The sequence below is a fragment of the Bos indicus x Bos taurus genome, chromosome 9 (assembly GCF_003369695.1).
Source record: "Bos indicus x Bos taurus breed Angus x Brahman F1 hybrid chromosome 9, Bos_hybrid_MaternalHap_v2.0, whole genome shotgun sequence".
In the NCBI taxonomy this organism is placed as follows: Eukaryota; Metazoa; Chordata; class Mammalia; order Artiodactyla; family Bovidae; genus Bos; species Bos indicus x Bos taurus.
The window spans coordinates 38,763,644-38,785,285 of record NC_040084.1 but is presented as its reverse complement, the minus strand read 5'-3'; the positions used below and the strand labels follow the sequence as shown (position 1 = coordinate 38,785,285).

The 21,642-nt window shown below is 43.9% G+C and overlaps 1 protein-coding gene across 4 annotated transcripts in view; it reads right to left on the bottom strand.

The window, feature by feature from the left end:
• Positions 1-21,642, bottom strand: part of FYN (FYN proto-oncogene, Src family tyrosine kinase) — a 213,853-nt gene that overhangs the window by 98,533 nt on the left and 93,678 nt on the right. For all 4 annotated transcript variants that reach the window (XM_027551190.1, XM_027551193.1, XM_027551191.1 and 1 more), the window contains one exon: positions 15,288-15,357. The gene's annotated coding sequence lies outside the window, so the exon portion shown is untranslated. The remainder of the gene's footprint in view (positions 1-15,287; positions 15,358-21,642) is intronic.

The following is a 21,642-nucleotide window of genomic DNA, read 5'->3' as shown; positions in this document are numbered from 1 at the left end:
GAATCCTATATTTGAAAAAAATTAGTAAGAAATCTCTGAGGAAGTAATAAAGTAAGAAGCAATGACTGGGGTTTTCAGGGTAGGGTCAGGGAAGCCCTGTGCGCTCATTCCCACACTTACACTCATGGGGTGGGGGTGGGGAGGAGGAAGGATGGACTTGGCACTTTGTACACGCTCCCCAGGTGACTGGTTCACTACTGGGTGAGAACCTTTGTATCAGAAGAAACGTGTGAAACCACACTTTCCAGCATATTAACTGCAAGAATAAATACTTTGCATAATGCAAAGCTTGTGCCTCCAGCTAATTTACAAGCAGATGACAGCATGTGGAACCCCTGATTTAGCGGAGTAAAAACGGTTTGTAACCAAATCACCCCCCTCTGTAAGTCAGGGGTGGGTTAACGAAGGACCCAATTAGACTGCATTCTCTCACATCATTTATCAACTGTCTAAACTTGTAGAGCGAAGGGGTGCCTCAGTGGTTTTCAGACCTGAGAAATGTGGAGGAAAAAATAGCCCATGAACAATGTTTAACAGAGAAGTGAAAGGAAAAGCTTCACTTCTTTCCTTTAAGACAAAAGAGTCACCCTTCTGTTTCGGCCCCTTAATTCCTTCCCTTTCCTGCTGGGGCTCATTCTCTCTTGTTCTCCTTGGCTGGCTGCGGGCAGCCAGGAGGGGGCTGTGATGGGACCTCTGCGTGAGGCAGTGCAGGCTTCCAGCAGCCCTCCGTGGGGGCGGAAGCGGGCTCTGTGGGCGAGATCGCGGGGGAGCAGCTGTACTGGGCTGGCCAAGGCTAGAGACCCAGGGGAACCACACAGTGGCTGCCTCTCTGTGGTACTCCGCAATGAGGGTAGAGAAGAAGAGAACGCTAGTAGCAGAGGGAAATTACACCCACCCACACCGCCCCCCCCCCCCCGCCCCAGCTCCCCACACTCCCTCAGAGGATCCAGCTGGACTTTTATACCCATATGTAACTAACTGAATCCTGTCCCTTCAAAATTCACATGTTGAAGTCCTAATCTCCAACATGTCTGTACTTGGAGATGAAGCTTATACAGAAGTTGTTGCTGTTCAGTTGCTCAGTTGTGTCCAACTCTTTGTGACTCCACGGACTGCAGCACGCCAGGCTTCCCTGTCCTTCAAATCTCCCAGAGTTTGCTCAAACTCATGTCCATTGAGTCGATGATGCCATGCAACCATCTCATGCTCTGTCTCCCCTTTCTCTTCCTGCCTTCAATCTTGCCCAGCATTAGGGTCTTTTCATTAAGGTTAAATAAGGTCATAAAGGTAAGGCCCTAGTCCAGTGGAACTGGTGTCCTTATAAGAGGAAGACACATGAAAGATGTGTGTGCATAGAGAAGAAGATGGCCATCTGCAGGCCTTGTGAAAAAGAAGAGAAGGCTCACCAGGGAAAAAACTCTCTGAGCACCTGTGATGAGAAAGACAAGGCTGGACAAGGAGGTGAATTTTCCAGTCTGAGGGACAAGGAGGAAGTGGCATTTAAGATGAGCCTTGCATAGATGCAAAACTATTATTACATTTAGAATGGATACACTACAGGGTTCCACTGTATAGCACAAGGAACTATTCTCAGTCTCCTGGGATAAATCATAATGGAAAGGAATATTAAAAAAAGAATATACATATGTGTATAACTGAGTTACTCTGCTGTACAGCAGAGATGGCACAACATTCAGTAAATCAACTATACTTCAATTAAAAAAAAAAAAAAGATGAGCTTTGCAGCAGATTGGATTTAGATTTAAGAGGTGGGCAGAGGGCACTCCAAGAAGAGAGTGAGTGCCTGAGACCCACTGAGGGCACAGAGATGGTTTGGTTTTGCTATGAGATGAAGAGATGTGGTAGAAAGGTGAGACAGGGAGATGGTAAAAGGCCATGAACGCCAGGCTAGTGTTAAAGTCTTTATCAGACGGTAAGGCGAGTCCTAAAAAGTTGTTAAACAAGAAAATGATCAAACTGATATGCAGGTTCACAAGGGGAAGTAAAGAGACCTGACAGAGAGTAAGCATGTATTAGCGCCAGGCATCGCGTTAGCATCATGCTTCTTATCTGCTTTCATCTTTAACTGCCATTTCAGAAATGAGAAAGTGGGGTTCTCAGAGGTGGAGTGACTTGCCCAAGACTCTACAGCTGGTCAGCAGTGGAGTGATTAGATTTAATCACAAGCTGAGGAGATTTTAAACCCCATCCTGCCATTTTAAACCCCAGGCCCAGCTTCCATGGCATCATCTACTTTCTTTCCAACCAGAATGGTTATTTAATGGAACAGGGGTGGAGTGCACATTGCTTTTAGGCTTGGGAAGCAGGCAGACTAACAGCAAAAAAATTCCAACACACACGGCACCTCTAGAAATACTGCCTTCTGAGCAAAGAAGTATGTGAGCGGAATCTTCTCCTTCCATATTATACCAGGGTAAAAGGTCAGGTCACAGATTTCCCTATTATGCTCTGCAGCATCAAAGTAATCAGTGGTGGTAACTGGGACATAAGCTGCAAAAGGGACTTTCTAGGTGGCGCTAGTGGTAAAGAACCCATCTGCCAATGCAGAAGACATAAGAGATGAGGGTTCAATCCCTGGGTAGGGAAGATCCCCTGGAGAAGGGCATGGCAACCCACTCCAGTATTCTTGCCTGGAGAATCCCACGGACAAAGGAGCCTGATCATAGGGTTGCAAAAGAGTTGGACATGACTGAAGCGGCTTTACGCATGCACGTAAGCTGCAAAAATGTGCAGGGAGAACAGTTGCTCTGGGTAAGTAGGCGCCTCAGCACTGGCTGTATATTTTTCAATGCAGTGTCAACAGCTACTCTCAAATACTTTCTGCCCCCCAAATCCTGAAAAAGTATTCAATATCTAGGAAAATACAATGCTGTTTTCTCTGTTTACACTAATAAAAGACTCAGTAAGGAATGCCATGATCAATCGGCTTTTGGCCCAGTTGCTCTTCCAAAACCTCAGATACATTTACGAATGAGAGAGAGTAAAAATTAGGTTAGAAAGAAGAGTGAATGTTCCCAAAATATAAAAAATCAAATCACACCATGACATGTACCAGCAGGAACTACTCACATATTCTTAATGTGCTCTCCTTTAAGAGCAATTTTTTTTTCAGTCTTTTAGAAATAATACTTGGAGAAGTAACTTGGGTGCTGTTTTGAAAATTATATACTGGCATTATTATCCTCCCTAGGATACTACTGTGTCTTAACAGTTTGTCAGAGGAAAGGCTAAACTTGGAAGTATCAATTCAACTCAGCACACCCACTGTGCCTACTATGTGTCAGCCATGTGACTTGGGCTGGGACAACACAGATCAGGATAAACAAACTGAATCACATCAAAGGCTGCTGAATCACCTTAAAAGACAAATGATGTTATAAAGACCTTGTTTTACTTTAGAACCAAATTTTGAGAGCCATTCCTTTGCAAAACAGGCACAATATTCTTTACTTCTTTACTCAAGCCTCAGGACTCATGTTCTCTGGCCTCTCTGTGAATCCTTCCCACACTGTCTACCAACTTCCATCTTCAAGAAGGCAATGGGTAGGACTGGGAATGTGTGTATATGTTTGTTGGGGGTCTCCTTCTCTCTTTTTGCTCTACAGATACATTCATTACACTTTACTCTGCGTCGTAATTGTTGGATATTCAGTTCAGTCGCTCAGTCGTGTCCGATTCTTTGCAACCCCATGGACTGCAGCTTGCCAGGCTTCCCTGTCCATTACCAACTCCTGCAGCTTGCTTAAACTCATGTCCATCAAGTTGGTGATGCCAGATATTGGATATTGATCTCATCCATAACACAAAATGCTTCAGGACATGTGCTGTGTCTCTGTTTCCCCAGGGCAGGAACAACACTTGGCACTGACCTTTAAATGTTGACTGAGTGGATGAATGACTGTTTCAACTGTGAGCTTTATCTTCAGACCCCAGAGCATGTGACAGTCAAAATATTCTCCATGGTGAGATTCAAAAATTTCAATGTATGCATGTATTTTAGGATAGTAAGTTTGGCCACCTGATGTGAAGAGCCGACTCATTGGAAAAGACCCTAATGCCGGGAAAGACTGAGGGCAGGAGGAGAAAGGGGTGACAGAGGATAAGATAGTTGGATGGCATCATCAACTCAATGGACATGAATTTGAACAAGCTCTGGGAGATAGTGAAGAACAGGGAAGCCTGGTGTGCTGCAGTCCATCGGCTTGCAGAGTCAGATAGGACTGAGCGACTGAACAACAACAAAGTTCAATGAGGTATACTTTTCATAGAGTAAATTTCTCCCTTAATTTTCACAACAAATGCAGCTGAGGAAGAGCAGATGGTCCTTGTACACTTGCCTGGGTCATGTCCTCAGGGGCTCTGACAGCAAGGCCTGGACACCAGGATTTTTAACAGCTTCTCAGGTGGTTCTGATAAAAACCCCAGGTCAAGAAACCCTTCCGTAGATGATGGTCTGCCATTGCAATCTACATTTCCTTTCTTTTTCTCATATCCAGGCCCATCCATCACTCTCAGTCTACTATTAATATTGAAGATGAAACGAAAACATTTCTACTCAGCACCATACTTGGAAGCAAAATCTAGGTACTCAGCTTCTTGGCTAGGGTCAACTATAATTTCTGGTTATTTAGCAGAAATGTAGCTACTAAATGACATTCTGAAATGAACATGAGCTATCCACTCAAACACATAGAAATACTTTCAAATCAGAGGGAATAAGAGGACTGTGATTTGGGAGTCAAAGTGAGCATCACTACAGGAGAGTAGTCGAATGAGAAGAAACAGCCCTTGCAACTTATTGTTCTGATTCTAAATGCAACCTTACACCTAAAGTGTTTTAAATGACAGATTTCAGGGGGTCTGTGAATAAGAAAAATGGACACCAGGCCAAAATCTAAAGAAGACAGCATGCAGGAGATCAGGGGAAATGCACTTATCTGGTTTTATGGGGCCATTCTTCAATTAGTGGACAAGGCCACAGGAAAACATATTATTTTCTCTATTCTTAACTGAGAATTTTGGAAGATGTGGAGGGCTGGCTTCTAATTAAGAACAGGGGACAATCATTTTCCTGGGGGAAAAAAGGGAAAATGTTAGTTTCTCAGTTGTGTCCAACTCTGTGAGACCCCGTGGACTATAGCCTGCTAGGCAACTCTGTCCATGGAATTCTCCAGGCAAGAAATACTGGAGTGGATAGCCATTCCCTTCTCCAGTGGATCTTCCTGACCCAGGGATCAAACCTGGATCTCCTGCGTTATGATTTAAATTTTTACAAATCAGGATTTCTATTTGGGGGAAGTCCATCACAACAAACTCCAGGAGCCTGTCACCATTCTTCTGACATTTCTGTTTCTGGGATGTATTACAGGCTAATACTTCAAGTAATGGGGTCAATGGCCAGAGACTTGACATTGAGTGGAAATGGAATCTGATTTTTACTAATGTTTCACCGCAAATAATGCTCTCAGTGTCTTTGTAAATAATGCTCAAAATGGGACTGACATATTGGGGAAATATTTGATTAGTTCAAAAAGAAAATAAGCCATCATGAATTAACATAGGTATCTCACTATAAAAACAGATAAAAAATGTGTAATGCTTTTTTGGTCTGCTGAGGTTGTGAGGAGCCTACTAGGTAGCAAGTATTTTAAGAATCATTCATTGATTAGAATGGGTCTTTAAGAAAGGATGCATTGAAAAAAATCTCCCTGGCTTTGCAAAATTCCACTGAGGTATTCCTAAAAAAAAGGAAATCATGGAAACTGCTGTGGAGAAATTTGGAAGAATGCTTCACAGGCTAATTATCACAGGCTATCATTTACAAGGCAGAGTGTGCTGGTCTCACCAGCCGCCAGGACTGGTGGAAAACTGCTGAGCTTGTGGGTATGGCCAACCCAAGCATCCCCTGTAATTAGAGTTAGCTGGGGAAAAAGTGACACAAAGAGGACAGAAATATGTGGCCTCAGATTAGGGGGAGAAGAAAAAAGCTGCTGAAGTTTTTCTTAAGAGACTTAAAGAATCTAGCTAGGTATGACCTTGGGCCACCACACTGCCGTGCTGCCCTATACTGGGAGCCACTAGCCATGCGGGATACTTGAAATATGGCTAAATTGAGATGTACTGTTTAAAGTGTAAAGTACACACTGAGATCTCAAAGACTTGCTACAAGAATTCCAGTTATTTTGAACATTGATTACATGGCGATATGTTAATATTTCAGATATCTATTAGGTTAAAGTACACTATCAAAATTAATTCCACCTGTTTCTTCTTACTTTCTTTCAACATGGCTACTGGAAAATTATAATTACACATGCTCCTTGTCTTCTATTTCTGTGTCTGAACAACACCGACTTGGACTTTCATTTCTTCACCTGTTAAACATTATTGGCGGTGGTAAGCTGGGTTATGGAGGGTTTGGATGGAAATAAACATTGCTGACAATAAGATGACACATGGGGTGAAGCATTACTTGACTGAAATTTTTAGCTTTAGGAAACCTGAGTCACAATCACAAAAGACCCAGGCTAATTTGGTTTGACCTGGACAGGACTCAACCTCTCTGTGCCTCAGGTTACTAATCTGGTAAAATGAGAGGGAAGAAATAAGCTCCTGCATGAGGAAGTAAGACCAGAGAAGGTCTTTACCTGCAATCATTCCCCTTCGCTCCCAACTCAGGAGTCATTCTGCTAGGAACAATTAGAATTAACCTAAGAGGTCTTTATCCTCAGCAGCACTACAACAACCGAGGCCCATCCTGAGAAGTGCTGCTGTTTGTCTGTCAGTTCTGCTTCAGTTCTTCTCATAGGAACAAGTGTGCAGGTTGTTCTGACTCCTTAACACAGTTAAATAAACACGAGAACAAGGAGTACATGATGGGTGAAACAGACAGACTTCATTGCCCTGCAAGGACTCAGAGAACATTTTGGAAAAAAAAAAAAATTCTACAGATGATATTCAGAGGGAAGTGTATTTGCTTTCCTTCAAAGCTACAAATGAAACATCTATGATTGTGCTATTAACCTGCTAGTTAAGAAATCCCATTTTTGTTCAGGGTGTCTGTGTTTATGTCTGAGGAGTTGCTGGCTTGCTGTGTGTATACACGTGGAGAACTGATCCCCAGAAACTGAACAGCCTGATCTCCCCTGTCCTGGTCCAGGGAAGCCAGCCAGCGGTCCTGCCTATTAGGGGGCACCTGTCCCTTCCCCAATCCCCACCCCATATCTGTTCTAGCTTTCTGAAACCATCTGTGTGAAAGTGCAGTTCAATAATGAACTGTGTTGATTCAGTAAAAAAGAAAATCCTATAAAATGAAGGTTTTATAATGTATCAATTAAAGAAAACTTCCCTGAAGACTGATTTTCCCTCTTCAAAAATCAAACACTCCCCCCAATCAAAAAAGCATCCCATCTCAAGAACAGTAATACCCACTTTAAAAAGGGTGTTAAAAACAGACAAACCATGAATTCCATTTCTAAGCAAAGCCAAGCTGAGTCAAGACAGTTTCAGCCAGCAGCCGTGCTGGTGGGGAAAACTGACGACTTGGCTGAAAAAGTATCAGAATATATAAATTAGTTGCCAATATTAAAAAGTTGGAATGGTTAACACACAGATGGAGATCTCTGGTGGTACTGAGCCACATCTGTCAGAAACCCAGTGGCACCTGGCCCTTTTAGGGTGGCATGCGTTTCTCCTGCACCTCCCTCACTGACCTTCCCTGTTCACGGATCCACCAGTCAGGCAGGCATTCATCTAAGGCAAGAACTGCAGGGTGGGAGACACAGCCAGGGTTGGGGGTTGGAGGGAACACGAATGAGTGGGAAACTCTGACAAATCTGCTTGATCTTGGCTCCACTGCAGGAGCTGGGTGACCCTGAGCAAGTCACTTTGCTTGCTAGTCTGAGCTGTTGTGAGGGGGAAAATAGTGAAAGGAGTTCTATAGGTAAGGAGTGTGTGTGGTCCTGGTGTGCAGTAAATGCTCTGCTCAAGTTACTCCCTATTCTGAAGGTGAGAAAGGAAAATGTTCAGCATAATCTATTATCACAGCAAAATCGAGCTGACTACCAAGGAAGTGGCTTAAAAGTCATCACTGAAAAATATGAAGGCCCAGATCATTCACTATAAATAACTGAGGAAGTGAAAGCAAAGGATAAAAATTATCAGACACTATCCCAGTGTGATAATTGATGCAAGCTAGGATTATTCATTGATACTCAAATCTCTGGATGAAAGGTAGGTGGGGGACAGGATGCTGACAAAGGACCCAGGTACCAGCCCACAGATGCCTTACTGACTCTAAGTGCTTCTGGATCTTGGTGAGGTCTGGTTACCACCTGATCTATGAGATCAGACTGAGCACTGTGGATGATGGACAGGATGACATCATCTGCCTCCTGATGTGATGTAACATCAAGGATGGAATACCGCCTATGAAGAATTCTTGCCAAAAGAGGTTTCACCTGCCTCTAATATCAAGCCTCTAGACCTAACAATTTTCAGGAAGTGAGGAGCAAGTTAAATAACCCTGTGAAGAAACAGACAAGCTCAGAAGGCAGGAGGTTCTATACCATAGGCAGCCGAGGACAACTGGGAAAGTTTGAATATGGACTGAGTATTAGATAATATTATGGAATTATTGTTTTATTTCTTATTAGCTAATAGCATTGTGGCTATGTAGAAGAAAGTCCTTATATTTAGGAGATACATGGTGAACTATTTAGAGGCAAAGGGTCAAGATGTTTGCAACTTTCAAATGGTTTTGCAAAATTTATATAACGTATACTACATATATATCACATATTACATATAATTATATATATTACATATGTTACATACAATTATATATATTACATGTGTTACATATAATTATATATATTACATGTGTTACATACAATTATATATATTACATATATTGGGATACAAAAGGTAAATATGGCAAATGTAGACTAACATGTGAATCTAAATAAAGGACATACAGGTATTTATCATTCTCCCAAGCCAGTAGGTTTGAAAATTTTCAAAATAAAAAATTGAGATAGAATCTGGAAGAGAGAGAAGGAGGGGAAAGCCAGGAAAGAAGAAAAAAAAAGATCAGATACTATCACTTCCTCCTCTTTACATAACCCCTTCAACGTTTATATTCAAGTCAGCTTCACTGTGTGCCTTTTCATTCGACATGGCTTTATTTTTACCACGTTAATCAACTTTCATGTGTGCTCATTCAAACTGATGTAGGCACTGTCTTGGCTTCTTTGTTGGTCGACATCAAAACCAAACTTTAAACAAAGCTCCAACAGGCTGTAGAAGTGCAGCAGGTAGATAGGAAGCCTAAGCTATCATATCAAAAACTCCTAACACTGAAACCTAATTGCCCCTGTGGATGGTCTGTAAGCCAGTAAGACTAGATCAAAGGCTTTGGGTGGAGCATCCTCTTTGGTCTCTTCCTAAGAGAATACACACATACTCTCTCTCCACCTGCGCTGGGCATAGACAGAGGAATGCTAGGCACAGGGTGCTGCTTGGCTGGGCCACTGAGGTCCCAGAGAAGCCGCTTCCCCTGCAGAATGCTGCAGTGGAGGTCTGGCGCTATAGCAGCAATGGCACAGTCCAAGGAACAGCTACTCTGAGTTCAATTTCACTGCAGTGCACACTCCCAAAGAAGTGGGAATGAATTCTGTGATGCCTCCAACGTGGAGAGGGACATAGAGACCTTGGATTGAGAGAGAGTGGGTATGAGCCCCACTCTGCTATATAGCAGCCACTCAACCTCAGAGCAGTGCTTCTCAGCAGGGCTGCAGTGTATGCTGCATTGGAGACAATTCTTCACTGGGCAGGCTGTCCCAGACACGGCAGGACACGTACCACCCCTGCCTCTCCACATGCCAGTAGTTACTTTCTCTTTGAGAGCAGGACAACAAACAGGTCTGCACTCCCAAACGCCCCTGCCTGAGACTAAGGCTATAGTCTCTGAGCAAAAGATTTTATCTGGCACCTGCTCCACCACCTAAGAGGTGGTTTGGGAGCAGCAAATGCGTGGCAGCTTCTTATGAACCTAAGTGGGTTATACAAATGGTACCATCACGTGCATTCAACATGTGGGCAGCCTGCCAATTAGGGGCAGGGCTGGGGGGTGGCTGGGTCCCATCACCTGGATCCTAGGTGAGATGTAGGACACAATGTCAGCTCTCCAGTCGTGTTCTAGAATACTTGCCAGCTACTTATTCTGAAAATGTTTTCCCTCCATAAGTGGGACATTCTGGTATACAAGTGTTGCTGGAGGTAACAACCACACAACAGTGTGAATTTTAGAGTGGATTCTAAGTACATGAGCTACTGGGGCAGACAAGCAGGAGGACAGCCTCAATGCAGCTTCAATGAGGCTGGTTTAGGACGGCGCCAAAACTGACCTGGAGACAGAAGAACACTTCTCTTAGACAGCAAGGGATAACTGATCGTGGGAATTCAAAGATCAAGAGTACAAGGTTGATGCAGCTGCTCAACCTTGGTGCACCTGCTCTCATGCACACCAGAGCAGGGCCAGCATGCACAGGGCTGGCTTTCAACAGGTCATACCACTCTGTTCCAAAGCTTCCAACGATGCTTACAAAAGGGCATCTGAGAGGCTGGGCAGGGCTGCTGCATGCAAATCTGTACGCCCTGATAAAGGGAAGAATGGAGCTGCGGTTCACATAGGTTAGTGTGTGGGAGCCACCTGAAGAGCTAGGCAGGAAGACAATGCCCCACCCTCCCCATCCCCCCTCCCAACACACACACACACACACACACACACACACACACACACACACACACACACACAGAGGTATTCACCTGAGGCAGGGCTGAAAAAAGGCAAGAATCTCAAAGAACAAAAGTAAAACCAGATAACTCACTCCAGATCATTAGCCAAAGAACACTGAAATGGCTCACAAGAATTACCCGTGGGTTGGAAAAGGGGTACTGGAAACAAGTAGTTGTAAGTGTGTAGTTCTGCTACTAGACACATACAGTAAAACATTTCCCCCCAACGTGTCGTTTTTATAGTCTCCCGTGATTCTGCTTACTATTACTTTTGGGGCATTCCTCCAAATTCTGTTTGTCTTAAAAACAGCAGACTGATAATGTAACGCCCCTAAATCTCTGGACTTGGCCATCTAAATGAGATCTTTCATCCTTTTCTTCTCCAGCTTCCCAGAATGCATTTTCATAGCATTCTTGCAAGAGGAAAGATTATCAGGAAAAGAAAAATGAAGGGGAGTAAAGTCGAAGGAAAGTACCAAATACCAAAGCTTTGGGTAAGAAAATATTTAGGCAACAAGCACACAACCACACCCTTTCTGGGAAGATATTACTGGCCTTGAAGCTGGGTTAGTGGATCCCAAAATACACCTCACAAAAAGCACAGTTACCCTCCCAAAATAGGCCCTATAATTAAAGTCTTTTCAAGTGGATTGTCCTATATCACAACTTGACATATGTTGCTTTAATCTCCCTGCTTCGGCAAATGTAGCCGTATCGGGCTACACAAGCTCACAACGACTCCCAGTTAAACCAGATTGTACTGTCACTAGGAAATTGATGCAAATAAACAGCCCTGAGTACCAAAATACCCAATCTCAATCATCTGTAATGAGATCTCTCTCCTCCCTAAGCACATTCTCATCACACCAGAATCACACCCTTGATTCAAAAGGATGGGCTAACCCAGATTGAAATACTGCCTCATCTCAGAGGTCATCTGAAGACAAACACATCTGAAGAAGCCGGGCTGAAATTTAAAACACGAGCCAATCTCTTTTGTGTGAATGCCGGAACCAAGTTGTGTGAGTCTCGTTTTCAGCTTTAGCTGACAGTCCTCAGTATATGTCTTCAGACACCCATCTGTCTGAATTCATTTAGATCATTTCTGGCTTGGAGTCTGTGGTGATGTAGCCTCTTAGGAGCACTTTCAGATTTGTGATTTTTTGAACAAACTTCTTTATGTTTTCTAGTTATATATTTACATTTAATTAAATGTCAAAACATTAAAAAATTTAAACCTTCAAAATAATGAGTACCTTAGACATTGATTTTTAAAAAAATATTATTATTTCCATATTGGTTTCACAGCCTCAGAACTACTAACGTCTTGGGCAGGATTGTGTGTGTGTGTATGTGTGTGTGTGTGTGTATGTGTGTGTATGGAGGGGGCGTGTCCTGTGCATTTTAGGGTCTTTAGCAGTATCTCTGGCTTCCATCCATTAGACGCTAATAGTACATACCCACCCTCCCATAGTTAGAATTTCTAACTTGCTATGACTCCTGGTGAAGAAGTGGGACCTGAAATACAGTACTGCCCAGAAAGACTTATAAACAGCACCGCTGCTATCTCAAACCAGGGGCAGGACCTGGCTTCATTTCAGTCAAGACACTGATGAGGCTGGCTTTGCTGCCACCTGATCTCTCGGATGGACCACTAGCCTCCCTACTTTTAGGAGCTCCATTCTTAGAAGACTACTGGTAAGCAATCCAGTTACCAAGCCCTTAGTAAGGAAGGGGATAAGGCTTGCTGTGTATTAACACCATCTACAGAAGTGGGGACTCACTGTATCCCTTCTGGGGTCCAGATCCCCTCAGAGGCTGCGTTTTTAGCCCCAGACCACTCGTAGGGAGCAAATCAGGAGAGGCACCGGGCAGGGTGAGAAAGGAAAATCACATCAGGAGATGAAGAGTCAAAGAACAAAGACAGTTTAAACTCAGCCCAGAGAAGAAGAATGAGGAAGGAGAGCATCTTCAAATATCCAGTGGGTGGTGTGTGGGAAAGTAAGTGAGCTTGTCTCCATCTGCTTAGAGAGTGACTCAGGGGCCTCGATGATTTAATAAATACTCAGCACAGGCCTTCTGCAGGCCAGGTACTGTCCAGACACTGAAAAGAAGAAGGAAGAAGACCAAGTCCTGTTCCCTCGAGCACATACTGTAGATCAATAGAAGGTCTAGATAGCTTTTCTTCCCTCCCTCCTCCTCTCCTTCCCTTTTTCTTTCTTTGTAATAATTTGAGCTAATGTCCAGGTATTTGTCTAGTTGCTCGTTCTTTTCCCCATTAAAAAAATTAAGGTTTAATTAACTATAGCAAAATTCACCCTTTTTGTTGTATAGCCATGTGAGTTTTCACAAAAGCCTACAGTTGTATAAATACCAGTACAGTCAAAGCTAGCACAATTTTCTCACCCCTTTAAATTTCCCTGTGCCCTGAATTGCTTTTTAATTGGAGAAAGCTCCTCTGTGCAATAGCAAATCCCACCTCTGAAAGAAGGTGAAATACCCTCTGTCAAGAATTCTGGAGAAGAGTTTTATTTTTTTGTTAACGGAAGACTGGACCAGACAACTCCTGAGGCCATGTCCATCTCTTTGAGGCCCTGAAACTGGAGGGTTGTCGCCTCTGGACACCAAATCTTAACCCTGAGCTCATCTCAGTGACATTCTTGATTCTTCCCAACTTCCGGTAAAGGGTCCCACCCGAAAGCCAAATTCTTTGAGTTAAAGCTCAAATATTTCTGCCCTTCATGATGATGTTTGGCAGAAACCAACAAAATTCTGTAATTATCCTTCAATTAATAGATAAATAGATGAAATGTGAATAAATATGGACTTTAGTTAGAAAAAATTCTGTCCAGTAACTGAATCTCTGTGAAGCCTGAATAATAAGCATAGACAAAAAAAATCCAAAGAAAGGTTTGGAAATGAGAGCCTCAACATGGTAACTGAGACCTAAACCAAGGGCACCATCGCCTTCTGACCTGTTCTTTCTCTTCTCATCATTTTGATTCAAAATAACATTAGCTCTCAAACTGAACAAAGCTAAAACAATGTGACCACACCTGGCTGCAAAGGTGGCAGCAAGGGGAGTTAAATTAACTAAGCTGGTTTAAGAACAGGTTGACAGGGTGAGAGAAGAAGGCAAATGTCTTGAGGCTTCCCCCTGCTTGCTATGCGGTGGACGCTGGAGAAGGACTGTGGTGACCAGCTGTGATGTCCCTAGTGATAGCAGACAGGGGGTGACTAGCCCCTCTTCAACGTCTCTTCTTCTGGAAGACACGCACACCTTTTGCTGGCTTGACCTCAATGGCAAATGTCCAGTTTCCAAACAAGGGTGTTCTGTTATCCAGAATAACTGCTTTTCACAGACATAGATAATAGACTTGTGGTTGCCAAGTGGGAGGGAGGGATTGGGAGACTGGATTAGTAGATTCGAATTATTATGTATAGGATAGATAAACAACAAGGTCCTATTGTATAGCATAAGGAACTAAATTCAATATCCTGTGATAAACCATAATGGAAAAGAGTATGAAAAGAATGTGTGTATATATAAACATGGATATACATATACATGAATGTGTGTATATATACACATGAAAATATATATGAACGTATATATACGTGAAAAAATATATGAATGTATATATATGTGAATATGTATATGAATCGCTTTGCTGTATGGCAGAAATTAACACAACACTGTAAATTAATTACATTTCAATAAAATAAGTTAAAAAAAAACTGCTTTATTGAGCATCCCTGCACTACTTAGCTTGCTTTATTCTCACAACAATCCTAGGAGGTAGGTAATATTATATGCCTTATTTTACAGATGAGGAGACTGAGGCTCAGTGAGGTTATATAACAAATGCTAAGTGTAGAACTTGGGTTTTGACCCATGTCTCCTGTCCTTTTGACTACTGCTAGCAAGGTCTTCTGGGTGACTGCTGAATTTAATGTTCCTGGTCTCAGACCACTGCTCTGCTGGTCCCAGGCTGGGATGAGGCATGCTGGATTCTTAATTCCCTTTCACGTCCCATTCCCCAAGCAGCTAACTGCTTGTTTCTCTTTCATTTCAACAAATAGACTGGAAGGATCTCTCTGCTCTGGAAACCTAGAAACATTTTTTTTTCCCACTTCTTCTGGTTTGCAAGTTAATTACTCACATATTCCATGGGTGGCTTAGAACATAAGCTAAATGGTCCAGGGTATTCTTCATCCCACATCTGGAAGGTTTCCTAAAATCTAGACTTATTATATTTTAGAAAACCCCATACTTTTTAATAACACCAGCAATGACAAGAAAAAATGTCGTACTGTCAGAAAATACCAATTGAGTGTCACATTTAATTATAAAATCCATTTTGTCAAGTGCAGAGCAGATTTAAATGATGCAGAGACAAAGCCCTGGCTTCCCTTTATGAGCACCACGTACTTCACAAGGTATCAGAGATAAAGGCAGTGACACTTACCAAAATTTCCCCCAACGATCACAAACTTTATATATACCACATGTCTTCTAATACAGCTGCTGGACTGGTCCTGAAAAATACCACAACGAAATGAAAAATGCATCATTAGGCAGAAGTAATTAAGCATATATTGTGTTTCCCTTCTGGAAACCATGTCTTCCCTATTCTGGGCACCCATCCATGGACCAAACTCTCGTTGCCATGCCTCACAGTGCACACAGTAGGACGACATTCAGTCAACATCGTTTGAACCAATTGATGAATCATAGTGCCACCTTGCCTGTGGCACGCAGGATCAGCTAATATTATTTCGTCTCTAACTGGCAGTCCTTGAGGTTCTAAATATGTGGATGGGACACTGAAACATTGTATATTTAGCTGGTAAATTACTGAAGTTACACAACAAAATGTTCCCCTCTTTTATTTCTCCTTAAAAAGTGAATGCTGGGTCAGTGGAGCTGACCATCTTCCTGTTCAGTCATCATGCCTATCCATGGGGCACTGGTGTGATGTGAGCACAGTTCCTGCCTTGCTGGAGCTCGGAGCCCAGCAGCTTTCCCCAGCTGGTCCAGAGGAGCCGAGAACCTCTGAAGGTGTCAGGGTCGGTAATTCCCTGGGTACAGGCACTTTGGTGACCTGTGTAGGTGAGGACAGTTAGTAAGAGTTGCTCTGCCCTCCCACAGGTCTCACAGATGTGAAGCTGTGGTTTCAGAGTGGGCGGGTCAAGCAGATGGAGCAGGAAAACTCCATCTCCCTCACAGAGTGTTGTCTGCATGTGATTCTGGAGACGGCAGTCCCTCTGGGTACCACCCAGGTGGGTTTACTCAACACCTGGCTGCATATTCCACTCTGGGCCCCCCGAGTCTGTGATCAGGAGGAACGCTGGTCCTTCAGTCTTAACAGCCTTTTCCCCCAAATTACAGCACTTCAGGACTTCTGTGTGTCTTTTGTCAATAAACCTACCCCCCAGCCCACACAAGATAACAAAATAGTTCTTCCTTTTCAATGTAGACAGCATAATGATTTTCTCCACTGAACATCATGTATAAGGGCACTGTGACCATTTGCACTGGCAGAAATTCACCACTGACAGACAGCATCTTCCACGCCCCAACGTCATGTCAAGTGACTCATAGGATGAGTGGGGGTGTACCCTCCCTCCCCAGTAACTAAGACAACAATCAGACAGCAATTCAAAGAACGATGGCTAGACTTGGCATACTCTTTTATACTTAAGGATATGTAAATCCACTTCATTTGAACTCGTTCCCTTTGAGTCACATTAGGTATATGGCATTAAATAAAAATAGCTGAATGAGAATCAAGAAAGTAGCATGACTTTAATTTTTTGTTTCAAAAATGGCAATGTATACAACCTCAAGAATAAACAAATAATAATGTGTTTGTTGGTGCTCCCACACCACAACTAGTACTGCAAGTGCTTTTTGTTTTTACTGCTGTATCATAGACCTCCTGTGGCTCCTGCTTTAAAGGTAATATGCTTGTTATGCACTGGATACAAGTATCTCTGATACAGTTTTTATTTGCATGGGGCCATTCCCTCTTTCTTCTTCCTAACAGATCCCTCATGTTTCTCCAGCCACAGTCCTTGTGGGCAGGTGACAGCACTACCAGCTGGGGTGGGGTGGGGACCTGCGTGGTCTAAGGCTTTGCAGTGTGCCCAGCAGCAATGTCAGCATCACCTGGGAGCTTCTGAGAAATGTCAGCTCTGAAGTCTTGCCTCTAACCTACTGAACCGGAAGCCGTTTTACAAGATCCCAAGTGACCTGTGAGCATGCTACAGTTTGAGATTCACTGATCTAAGGGAAACTCATTCCTGTTGCCAGTGACTGGCTCAAGACTGGGCATGTGATCCTATCCAGGCCAACAACAGATGCAGAATGTTTTGCTGGGAGCTTCTCATTCTTCTGGGACAAAGTCCCTCCTGAATGCTGTGTGGGATGTGATGTCTGGGACTTCTGCAGCTATCTTGCTCCAACAAGATAAAGTTGGCCCACAGAGGATGCAAAGACAGAAGAAACTCAGGAAAGTAGAGTTGGGGGTGTTTGCATTCAGTCAACCCTAAAGTCTGCAGAGCTACTGAACTTTCAATAAATTTCATACTGCACTGCTGTTAAGTCGCTTCAGTCGTGTCCGACTCTGTGCGACCCCAGAGACGGCAGCCCACCAGGCTTCCCTATCCCTGGGATTCTCCAGGCAAGAACACTGGAGTGGGTTGCCATTTCCTTCTTCAATGCATGAAAGTGAAAAGTGAAAGTGAAGTCGCTCAGTCGTTCCGGACTCTTAGCAACCCCATGGACTGCAGCCTACCAGGCTCCCTGTCCATGGATTTTTCAGGCAAGAGTACTGGAGTGGGGTGCCATTGCCTTCCTCCTTAAATTGGATAGTCAATTATCTGCAGCTGGAAAGCGTCCTGACTGATCATTCCCCAGGAAGTATTATAAAAAGAATAGAATGCCGAGGCACCATGCTGAGCCACACAGTGAAGGGCTCCAGACAAGTCAGTGCATTGAGAGACACGAGGAACAGTTCAGAGGCCTCTTTTGTTCAGGGACTGACCCAGTAGTATTTCTGGTTCTGTCAACCATTATTCGCTCTGCACATTTCCAAAAGCTTTCCCAATCAGCCAGTCTGAATGACCAACCAGAGGAAGTGCTGAATGCTTTCCAAATTCTTTTAACCAGAGTGGTCAACAGTTGCCTTCTGCAGAAGTCACATGGATATCATTTCCTGCGAAGACAATGGGAAACTAATTGCTCAGCCCCAGACTCTCATAGAGCAAACAACCTGTGATATGTAATTACTGAAGGGTAAATAAGGAAAAGCTTGAGGCTCTCAGAATCTGCTCTGGATGCAGGCCAATAACTTGGAGAGAGAGAGAATGAATGAATGAATGAATGGGAGAGAGACAGCTGCTCTGGGAAAAGATTTAAAGGGCTAGCAACTTAGGCAGCTGCCCACACTACTTTTACATATCATTGGTACTTATTAGAGACCTTTCTGAGGAAAGCAAATAGATCAGTTATTATATAAACCCAGGGTTTTCCTGGTGGATCAGTTGGTAAAGAGACTGCCTGCAATGTGGGAGACCCAGGTTTCATCCCTGGGTCAGGAAGATTCCTCAGAGAAGGGAATGGCAACCCACTCCACTATTCTTGCCTGGAGAATTCCATGGACAGGGGAGCCTGGTGGGCTACAGTCCATGGGGTCACAAAGAGTCGGACACAACTGAGTGACTAACACTTCACATTATATAATATAAACCTATACATGGCTCTGGTGTCATTTTGCTTCATATATGGGAACGATGTAGTCAAGGAGAACTGAGTGTCTAAACAGACATTTTCTCTTTAGTGTCATAGCTTCGCAGCCACACCAGGATATTTTGGGGGACAAGTTTGTTGTTTTGGCATGACACAGAATGTGTTTTCTATCATGGAGTGAACATTCGTTGGCTTTCCACAGAAGGTTCCGTCATCCCAGGTTTCTCTTTCCCTCTAAACCTTTGTCCTTTCTCTTCTCTAGTACCTCATACACTTCCACAGCTCCAACTAACACCCTTTGTTCTTAGTTTCAAACTACATCTCTCAATCTGTCACTCCTGTTCCAGTCCCACCACTGCCCTCTATACAGGAAGTACCTTGAAAGCAGAGGCTCTGTATTGGTCACTGATATATGTCCATGCTCAGGGCAACGTCTGGCACTAAGTACTGCACTTGTTGAGTGAAAGGCCTCACTCAGATCCGTAAGGCGCCCCACAGATGTTCTTGCCATCACCTCCTACCTGGCCTTTCTGCCTCTGGTCTCTCCTTTTCTGAATCTCTTGACAGAAAGGAAAGTTTTGCATTATAGATCACGCACTGATCATGGCAGTCCTAGAATGTCTCAGTTGGGAACGATTTACCAGTCTAGTTCTACACTTTTCAGGTGATAAACTACTCCCAGTGAGGTCAGGAGACTTGCTTAAGGATTTATGAGTGGGTGGCAGAGACAGAAATATAACTCAGGTTGCTGACCCACGGCTCTTGCTAGTCTGTCACTGGGTCAAAACCTTCTGTACAGAAAACAAAAACAAACAAACACAATGAAACACACAAACAAAAAACCAAAAACCTTCCACGGTCTCTCAGCAGAACGGAGTAAGGGCTAGACATACAGGAGGTTCTCAGTATTTGCAGACTGATGGACTAGGTAAGTGAATGGGTGCTTGGCACAGGCCAATGCGAACCCTCTTAAGTGAAAGGTAACCCAGTACAATGAGCAAGGAAGGGCTCTGAACCTTTGGCCCCTGCAGTGCCTCTAAGCCACCCCCTAGGAACCTCAGGGTAGTAACATGGTTAGAAAGACCAAAGACTTACACAGACTCACACTCTTCAGCTTTGTACTCCAAGTCAACCACCATCATTCCAGACCCAACTCGGCCTTATCGCCCATTTCTTTTTTCTCCATCATGCCCAGCCTTACCAAAGCATTTGCTGTTCCCAGCACCTGTCCCTCCTCTGGGCCTTCACCTGCCCTGTTCTTCCCTCCCATGCACCCTTACCTCCACCTGCAAGAATGGTGACTCAACCTGCCCCTCCAGCCCAACTGAAACATAAATCTCTCCCTGAAGTTCTTGTCCAATCCACTGGAATTCATCTCACTGTTTACACCTCTACCAGAAGTGAGCCAGATCCTTGAGCCAGGAACTTACTCTATATCTATCTTTGAACCACTGACACCTTGCCTGGCCCACTGCCTCACACAGAGGAGGCACTTCTAGTCATTTTGTTGCTTTCACAGGGCTTGATCCTTTTTTAGTTCACCTCTGTGACCACATTAGCGAGTTCTGGAATGGGGCTCCCAAGTCTTCCTCTAGCTGGTGAGGGATGATGATAAAGCCAGCATGCTTGTAGGGCCCACCCGTTAAGGAGCAGCTGTTTGAGTCTCTGCTGTCTTATTTTCAAAAGCAAAGGAAAGGGAACAGGGGCTAGAGAGGGTGACTTCCCCTCCCCTCCACAGCTCTCCTGTCCTGTGCAGCGTGAGGTGCAAGCTGGGCATTTGACAGTGTTCCCTGCAAGTCCAAAGTCAACTGTCTGCAAAACTAAGGAGCTCCAAATGGCAGGATGATGCATTAAACGAGCAAGTGAGCAAACAAAGCCCAATCGCAAGGGAGGAGAATGGGAAGCAAAAAACAGAGTTCACTAGGAAACGGGGCCTGCTTCGTGGGGGAGGGAGAGGGGTGCACCAAGCAGGCGACACTGGCCCATCTGCTCTCCCTGACTGCAGGGGCCCTGGTCCTTCTGGCGTTACCACAAGTTGGGAAGACTCAAATGAGGCTGTGGTGGCTGTTTGCTTTATTATTTGCTGGAGCGGGAGTAAAGGGTAGAAGAAAAGAGTGAAGGGTAGACAAAGAGATGAGCGTGGAGGGCCCTCAGCCAGCACAAAGGGGTTACCGACCCAAGGATGAGAGGGCAGGAAGGTCAGACTAGAAGGGGCCGCTGCTTCTCTCTCACTAGCTGTTGCCAGGATGAGGGGCACTCAGGCTCTTGGAGCAGCAGAGCACCCCCAAACCAGCAAATGAGCTTATCCTTGCCTCCCAGGAGGCAGCTCTCAGGTACATATTTTGGGCTCCTGGGCACAAGTGGTTGAGCTGTCATGCAAAGGAGTGGTCCGAGGGCCTGGATGGGGCTCTAGGGCTCCCTGTAACCTCTATCAACCCCAGCAGTAAGAGTAGTAGTGATATAATTCCTTCTCTTCCTTCACATAATAATTTGTTATACATAATTAATTTGTAATATATTATTAATAATTATTATTTATGATAATGATGATTGTTATATTTAAAGCTCTATATTGAAGTTTTATTTGGGAAAGAAATAAATGAAGTGAATGCCGCTGCATTAATTAGTTGACTGTCAGGAGGAATAAGATTCTGCTTCCATAAGACAAAAGAGAATGAAGTATATATAAAAATTATGTCTTCCTTTTCTTTTGGGCAATGAGTTTCTATCAGGTGATAACATTCCTTAGGTATCAGGTAAAAATAAAACAGAAACTCTGTTTTGTAGTATACTCAGTGAATGAAGCTATTTCTAGTGATTTGCAATCCTGAGTCTGAACAAAAACACTGCTTTGCTATGATGCAGCTGGGCAAGTACCCAAGCCCTCTTCCAACCTGATAACCACTCTCAAGACCCTCTAAAACAGACATTCTGCAGTGGCTCCTGGGAAAGCCCTGGATATGCACACAGTATCACCATGCTACCAAGATCAAGGTTAATAATGATGTCTGCAGAGTCCCTGAAATGTAGGCTGGCTAGAATATTAAAATCCCAGAATCCTGGGGCTGAAT